Below are 9,403 nucleotides of genomic sequence, written 5' to 3'. Positions count from 1 at the left end.
GAAAAAGAAGCTCATATAAATCCCCCCCTCCCACACACACACACACACATTCTTCAAATGTGAGTTTTAACAGGGTTTCTTGATAGTTCTTAAACATCTCTTGTTTTCAGATTATAAATTTAGGTGCCATGCCTGACTGTATTGTTATTTTACCTCCTGTTTCTCTTTTTAAAACTCTTTTGGTCTAGAACAGAGAATGAATACTGAGAAGGTAGGAGGATATAAAGGTAAGAGAAAATAAGATTAAAGAGGAAACTGGATGTTCTTAGAAGAAAGAATAAGATCTGTATCCTTCATTCTTAATTTTTTTAGATATATGGTTGACATTTTTTTCTTTTTTACATAGCCTCATTTACATATTATTATTGCCCAAGAGCTCAAAGCTACTTCACAGCAATTTTAGTGCCTGAACCAGAGGGATAAATTGAACTATTCTGATGTGATTTTTGGATGCAATGAGTTCTTGCTTGCTTTGCAACCCAGAATTTGAAAGATTTTTTTCTCTGTTTGCCTTCTCTGCTTATATTGATATAGATCGTCAGCTAGTGAAGCTCAGCCAAGCTTCATTGACTTCAGTAGAACTAGACTGACATAAACCTGCTGAGTATCTGGTCTGTTATGTACAAAAACAAAATAAATAGTGAAAGAGCAAGATCTAGCTGGTAGAAATTTAAGAGAACGATTTAATTATATTAAAGCTGTTTGCTTTTCTGTAGCTATTGTAACTTAAAAACAACAGAAACAGATTGTTTGTTAGTAATTTTTTAACTAAAGCTTCCTATAGCATGTTTGTTTGATTTTAGTATATAATTTATCATCATATTCACATGTTTTTAAATGACATCAAAACACAGTAGCATACATTTCTGCATCTGTAATAGACTCAAGAGCAGACATTTCTAAATGTGTCCATTACATATCAATTACTTTGGAAATATTAGAAATTGTGGGATCCAAAATTAATGTTATAGGTCCCAATATAGATTTTCTTAACATTGTTTATGTATATATTTTTCAGTTTGAATCCCTTCATATGCTGGGATGCAAGAAGTATTTTTGATTAGCACTAATGTTTTGCACTTAAATCATATCTTGCAACCAGTTACCATTCTCTAAAATATTATGAATTAAATACTGGCTCCATTGAAGTCAATGGCAACATTCCTGTTGATTTCACCCTATATGTCTGAAAATGTAATTCATTTGAGCTTCTTCTTTTTTGGCTTGTTACTCTTAATAGGTGTTACATTTTTAGTAATATAGCCTGGATTATAGATACAGACCAAATAATACAATATTGCTTAACAGACAGAAATAACCAGGAAGAATAGATCCAGGAACAAATTTGGTTTTATGAGAAGACAACCTGGACATTGCATTTGTGGTATTGGATAGAAGTGTTGGCACTAACACAGTTTCCTAGGTGATGTATAGCCAGATTTGCAACTCAGACACTGCTTTTCACATGTACATGCATAGTATTTGTCAGCCTGCAAAACAGTACCAAAAATGTCTACCAGATAATATAATTATGTTATATTTTTGCTATCTTGATTAGTAGTGCATTAGTAGACTAGAATTGCACTACTAAATTTCCATTTAAAAACCCAGTGCTGCAAAATACTTGTCACTTACAGGATCAGGTTCTTAAATCAGGAAGGAAAAGTAAATATAATCAACCTGTAATTTTCAGATGATTAGAATCATTTTGTTCCCCCAAATTTGATAAAGCTCATGATCCTTGTGAAGGATTGTGTACATACCAAGTTTGGCATTTTAGTTCACATTTTTGTATTATAGTTGCCCAAGTGCAATAAATAACTGAACAATTTCATACAACGCAAAACATTTTTCATATGCACAATAAGCTGTTTTGTTTACTTCCTTCAAAGACTCCAGAAAGATTCACCTTTGTGCACAGAAAAAGCATGCCAAAATTTAGCCCCTAAATAAAGTTTCCAAGAATTCCATAAAAATAATTATATTATTTAATATATTTTATTAATGATCTGGAAAAGCAGGAGAACAATGAGGTGGCAAAATTCAGGCTCTGATCCAAAAAAAAACACTTAAAGCACATACTAAAGTTCATCCCTTAAGGACTTGAGGACATCTCTTAAGCACATACCTAGGAACTTTCTTGAATAGGGATGCTTTTCTGAATCAGGAATTTAAAGAAGATACCAAATGTTTCAGGTGAGCCAAAACTAGCTGTCTATGAAGAAATTCAGAGAGAACAAAGTTAGGTGAATGTATAAGATCATGACAATGAAATTCACAGAATTTGTGGCCAGGCTCCACAGCCTGTTCTGTGAAATTAAATAAATGTGTGCCCCTCAACAGAATGATCAGGAAGAAATCTGAGATGAAAACTTTAAAGAGATTTCCTTCCCTTTCATACACTCACTCAGGTTTTCTCATAAGAGACTCTGATGGGTGCACCATTACTCTTTTATACAAGGCCTATAATGAAACACGTCAGATACTTCAGTCAAAATCTAGTTTATGAAAGAGGCTGAATTCAATTATGGTTTAAAGTTAATTACCCAACAAATTAATTTTTAAATACCCATGTATTCCATTTTAGAGGTGATTTAGTATTATATAATAAAAGTATAATATTGTATAGTCTAAAATACTTTTTCCCATTGCAATACATTTATAATTAGCAATAATTCTTCTGCTTAGAACAAGGCAACCATAAATATACATATGTGTGTGTTTATACACACCTCACATACTTTTTTCCGTATATACGATTTTTATCCAAGCATCTCAGTCTTTTTAGAGACAAATTTATTAAACATGGCAATAAACATGAGGTAGTTAAGTATCATTTTTACCGTTATACTGAATGAAGAATAAAATGGGTTAATGGTGGATGGTAGAGTCCCTCAAAGATAGCATTTCAGCAAAATCTGCCCTCTCATGTATAATTTCATTACAATAGCAAGGATGAAACCAGATTTAGGGCTCAATCCTGTAAAGTGAACTCTTGCTCCAGTCCAGCAACAACTTAAGAACATGCTTAACTGTAAGCATGTGAATAGTCCAATTGATTTCCCATACCATTAAGGGATTAACCCTTTATTTAGGGTGACCAGACAGCAAGTGTGAAAAATTGGGACAGGGGGTGGGAGGTAATAGGAGCCTATATAAGAAAAAGACCCAAAAATCGGACTGTCCCTATAAAATCGGGACATCTGGTCACTCTACCTTTATTCATTATACCTGTCTTAGTAAATGGCAGTTTTTATTATTACAGAAGCATTCCCTAGGTTGTTGAATTTTTGTTTATGGAGGTTGAAAAGATTAACCTTGTTTCTTTTAATTTTGTGATACAAGATAGTACATAACAATTAAAGCATCTATGGTTAATTATTTTTACTTAGTTAACTTCCTGAAGTAGAAACCCCTATTTATCATTCAGAAGCTAAATCAAAAATTTTTAATCCATTTTTAACTCACATGCTGGAAGATTATTAGCATGGGAAAATCCACATATTTGAAGATGTGAACTACCCTACTGCTGATATTCTTAGGAAGAATATAACGCTGTGATCATAGATGTCAGTGCAATAAAGTTTCATTTTAATTCCATGATTGAGTGATATTGCTAATAAACTGTCTGAGTTTATTGCTAGTTTTACTGACATTTAGAAAAGAAATAAACATCCATCCCTATTCCCATGAGAGACATTACCATTTTGCCACAGATTAAATGCCTAACTCTTTAGTCTGATTTCTAAATACCAACTGTAAAATAGAAGATGAACATAGCTTGAATGCAGAGGACGTAGCTTTACTGTTAAACATGTTCATTATGGTAGTGTGTAAGGGCCCGGCAAGAATGGAGCCTTATTGTATTAGTCACTGTACAGACAGAGTCATAGACAGTCCCTGCCCCAAGGACCTTACAGTCTAAATAGACAAGACAGGGATGTGGGGGAGAGGTAGAACACACAAGCAGAGAGAACAATGGGATGGTAGGAAATGGCATGATAGTGCCACAATTTGAGGGGGAGCAAGGGGGAGTAACTTAAGAAGGAATAAGCTAAATAGAAAGGGAAGGGAAGAAGAAGTGAGGAGTGGGACAGGCAGGGGAGAAGAGGGTAATACCAGCAGGGGGAAGAGATTGTGAGAGGGGAAAAGGAGGAGGAGGGGGAGGGTTGGAGCAAGCAGCCAATCAGCACAGGGCAGAGAAAGTCCAGTCAAAACTGTAGAAAGTTCTCTGAATGTCAAGAGGTCCCTGCTTTGGCTGCTTCTGTCCCTACCAGCTGGAATCTCTGTCTGGCTCCTCTCCGCATTTTTCCTCTAAAGGCACATAGCAGGAGAGAGGTGAGGTACCACATGGGTCCTAGCATTCCCAAAGCATATGTGTGGTCTCTCCTGTACAAGTCTGGGTGCTGTGGGGGAGGTGTCCCTGTCTGGGCCTCATTTTGCCCTGTAGCAGGGTGGTTATCCGATCCTGCCCTTTGGGGCTTAAAACAGTCCAGGAGAGGGCTGTGGCTGGGGCAAGAAGCCTAGGCCGATTGGGGGAAAGTAGGGTCAGCTGGGCCATGCCCCATGAGGCCCAGCTGGACCCTGTATAAAAAGGCTGTGAGCCAGGAGCCCAAACAGTCTCTCTCTGGCTGCAGGGAGCTAGAGACAGGGTACCTGAGTGGAGCAGGGCTGGGGAAAGGCTGAGGAGCTGGAAAGCCCCAGGCTGCAGCCTAGCAGAAGGCCAAGGGGTACTGGGGGTTGCAGGGGGCATCCCAGGGGTAGGCCAAGGCAGCAGGTCCAAACCCAACCTTGCCGGTGATGAGTAGGCTGATACTGCAGTCTGCCCCAGGGTGTGGGGCTAGATGATGACTGGCAGTAGCCTAAGACTGAGGTGAGGTGGGGATAGTGGGTGGGGGTTCCCCAGGGAGGGGAGACCCTAAGACTGAGGGGTTACTGCCAGGGGGCAGCGCCCCAGACAACAGGGCACTGGGTCTGGGAGGGACATGGGGGCCAGTGGCAGGTGAATCACTGGCCTGCAGAGGGCGCTCCAGGCTGGAAATCGAGCTAATTCCCAAGGATGACCAGCAGGAGGAGCCACATGGGTGAGTCCGAGCAGCTACATGCCCCTTCCCCTGCTTTCTCTGCTTCTGCTTGTACCAGTTGAAGTCATTGGCTTGCTCATCTCTGCAGGGTTGTTGCTTTTTTTTCAAGTTATGGTTTACAGTGCTGTAGTTTCTCTTGTTCTGGGCACTCTGGGCTAAGTACCTCCCAATGAATTATATGAAAATAATTTGTTGTTTTTCAAAAGAATATTTTAATATGCAAAATTGAATGTTCATTGCCTGAACATTTACACAGATGTTTTATAGCACACAGCATTTATTCATTACAAAAGTTGTGTGAATAAAATACCTTTTCTAGTAATATATTTTAATGTTTGGTAGGTGTTTTAAAATATTAGGTTTTTTTATATTTGATACTAGCCTATCAAATTAAACTACAGTATGCTTTGCAGAGTTGCACCCAACAGACTTTTTCCTGGATGAAGAAACCTAACTGTGTTTCATTCCACATCCCAACCTGGCTCCCCTCTAAAAAAGAGAGAAAAAAGAGAGGACAGCGCAACTTAAACCCTCAGAGGTGTGCAAGCTGCAGAAGGCCATGAGACACTGAATGATCCAGCTATAGAGTCAGAGGACTAGGCCACCTCCTAGAATCCTAATAAAAAGCTACACACCAGGGAGTGAGAGGTGTGGGAGGAGGCAGAGAGAAAGGAGAGCTCATGTGAAGTGAGCTCCCTCTCTTCTATCCCCTTTTTATGCTTCTAGGGGAAAACAGAAATCTGAGCAAGAAATAATGCATGAGGGAACTTGGAAAAATCCCAGCTACTATATTTAGGAGTAAAATAATCTGGAACAAGGATATTCAGTGGAAAGGAAAAACCTGGAAAGCAGAAATGCCACTGAAAGAGATAGCAAACTAGACATAAAGTGTCTGGGTGATATGGTAGCAAAAACCATCACTAACACTTTTAACAACAACAAATGCCATTTGGGGTTCCATATGACAAGACATCACAACTCAAAGAGTGGGGTAATTATCTCTTTTCATATGGCTGCTATTATGGTTGCTCCTGGAATACTGATGTCAGTATACCCAACACCCCTTCTCAACTAAGATAAAATAAATAAAAAACCTGTAGTGAACAAAAAAAATCAACCAACAACACATACACAAAAAACCGAGCATAGTTGAGTTTTTACCATGAAAACAAATAAAGCCCAAAACTCCATGAAGTCTGATAGAGATTCTGCTATTAGTGTTAATTTTACATGGCAGACACTTGGATAATACAGTGGTAGGGCAGCAGTATAAAACCTTAAGATAGATGGGTATGGCCTTAACAAATTCATGGCCATAAAAAATGTCACAGACTGAAATATGGCCTTTTTTGTGTTTTTACCTTATACTATACAGATTTCACGGGGGAGACCAGTGTTTCTCAATTGGGCATCCTAACCCAAAAGGGAGTTGCAGGGGTGTCTCAAGGTTATTTTAGGGGGGTCGTAGTATTGCCACCCTTACTTCTGTGCTGCCTTAAGAGCTGGGGGGCCAGAGAGTGGCTGCTGTTGGCTGGGCGCCCAACTCTGAAGGCCGTGCCCCACCAGCAGCAGTGCAGAAGTAAGGGTGGCAATACCATACCAACACCCTTACTTCTGCACTGCTGCCTTCAGAGCTGGGTGGCTGGAGAGTGGTGACTGCTGACTAGAGTGACCAAATAGCAAGTGTGAAAAATCAGGATGGGGTGAGTAATAGGTTCCTATATAAGAAAAAGCCCTGAATATCAGGACTGTCCCTATAAAATTGGGACATCTAGTCACCCTACTGCTGAGTGAGGGCCCAGCTCTTCAGGCAGCAGCACAGAAGTAAGGGTGCAATACCATACCATGCCATCCTTACTTCTGCGCTGCTGCTGGTGACAGCTCTGCCTTCAGAGCAGGGATCCAGGCCAGAGATCCACTGCTCTCCAGCTGCCCAGCTCTGAAGGCCAGCAGCAGCGCAGAAGGGTAGCAATACCACAACTCCCCACCACACACACACAAAAACCTTGCAGCCTCCCTACAACTCCTTTTTGGGTCAGGACCTTTACAATTACAACAACTGTGAAATTTTAGCTTTAAGTAGCTGAAATCATGTAAGTTCTTATTTTTAAAATTCTACGTCCATGAAATTGACCAAAATGGACCGTGAATTTGATAGGGCCCTATTGATAAGATACAGGACTGTCGCATCTTAGGAGGGGGTTCCGTTCCACGGTTATCGCATAAAGTGAAAACCGCGTATAGTGAAAACCGCGTATAGTCAAAACCCCAAGCCCTTTAAATCCCACCCGCAGCTCCGGCAGCGGGGCCGGGGGGGAGGGCATTTAAAGGGCCAGTGGAGCCCATTAAATGCCCCCCCAGTCCCGCCGCCAGAGCTGCGGGCGGGATTTAAAGGGCTCCGTCAGGCTTCCCGCTGCGGTGGGGAGCCCGGTGGAGCCCTTTAAATGCCACCCCGGCCCAGCTGCCAAAGCTGCAGGCAGGATTTAAAGGGCTCAGCCAGGCTTCCCGCTGCGGTGGGAAGCCCGGTGGAGCCCTTTAAATGCCCCCCTTTCCCGCCGCGGGAGCTGCGGGTGGGATTTAAAGGGCTCCACCAGGCTTCCCGCCTTGGTGGGGAGCCTGGAGGAGCCCTTTAAATCCTGCCTGCAGCTTTGGCAGCCAGGCTGGGGCTGGCATTTAAAGGGCCCGAAGCTCCACAGTGGCTGGAGCCTCGGGCCCTTTAGTTCGCCCCAGGGGCTACCAGCCACCTCTGCAGCTGGGAGCCCCCTGGGACTTCCAACCAGAGCTGGTGCCCGAGGACCTTTAAATCTTGAGGCCACGCCCCCTCCCGGACTCCAGGCCTTTCAGCGTAAAGCTGAAATCGCGCATGTTAAATGCGCGTAAGTTGCGAGAGACCTGTATTATGTTCACTTCTGGATACCAACTTACCATTAGAATTATTTTATTTTTATTTGTTAACCTCCAGCAGAGCCCATAATGCTATGAAAAACACAGAAGACATGGTTCTTGTTCCATCTAGCTTACAATCTAAATAGACTAAAAAATGAGTCTGAGTTACAAAGTGCTGTAGTTGAGTAGAGGATGGCTTTATCTCAGAGCTTAATATGGCACCCAAAAGAATTGTATCATCATTATGCTTTTGAATTTGCTAATACTCAAGGAAAGTACAGCTTTAAAAATGTAGGCGAAGATAAAACTGACAAAAACACAAGAGAAGTACATAGTCACTACCTGTAAGCTTACTTGAAGTAAAAGTTCAGAGGGGGCTCAGCCTTTGATGTAGGATGCTAGCAGCTGTCAACATCTCAGCAGATCCATTTGCCACCCCAGCCATTTTTATTTTACAATAAACCTGGGCATTTTTAAAAATTTTCAGTCAATTAGATGTGTGGGGGGGTTATTATTATATTTCTGAGATTGTCAGCAATTTAAGTTTGATTTTGCTCTGAGTTTTCTGTAGCTTAACAACTTCCTGATTTATTGACTATGATTTGCTGAATATTGACTTAAGCTCATTTGTATGGTATTTAATTTGCTCTGGGGTAAGGCTTGGTTTTAAGTCCAGCTGACTATACTGGTTCCATTGTTTCTTTGGTCTCAGTGAGCTTATTGAGGTTTTATCCCTTACAGTTTATTTAGAATTTACTGTAAAATTTTAATTTGTTGTAAAGATAGCTGAGATTTTTTTCCTCTGGGACAGTCACTGGATATCTCCAAAGTTTCAATCTAATGTCATAAAATAGACAGATTTGTTGGTGGTATTTCTAATCTCTGCCTCCAACTCAGAAAACCATAGGTCCACAGAAAAACAAAAGGATCAATTCAGTATTCCAGGTGTCTCATTTGCATAGTGAGGAAGGAGATTTGGCCACAGCTAGTCAGACTTTCTGGTGCTAGCACACGCAGGTGTAAAACCGCAGGTCCCAGTGGCGCAAGGAACCTTGAGCTGGTGGCAAGATTCATCCATAAGAAGGTTGGAAGTTCCTATCAGACACTATAAAGAAGCTCTGGAAGTGGAGCAGCTGTAGGATGGTGCTGAATCAGTACAGTCACCAGCTGTCCTAGCCATGACTTCATCTGAGCCAGCACTGACCAATATTTAGATTGTGTTGCCCCTTTACCCCAGCACAAGAGCAACTGTGACTGCTTTGTGTTACAACAACCTCCTATGGCAGATACAGTACTTTACTCTAGGGCAAACTAGTGTGGACTCAAAACAGAATCTAGCTCACCATTTAATGATCTCTTTAAAAGTAATCACACATCACCAAAGACTATTTCTGATGTTGCAATCAGTTACAAATTTGGAAAGAAAACTGATT

This window comes from Mauremys mutica, chromosome 2, assembly GCF_020497125.1.
Source record: "Mauremys mutica isolate MM-2020 ecotype Southern chromosome 2, ASM2049712v1, whole genome shotgun sequence".
Taxonomy (NCBI): Eukaryota; Metazoa; Chordata; order Testudines; family Geoemydidae; genus Mauremys; species Mauremys mutica.
This window is presented reverse-complemented; position numbering follows the sequence as displayed.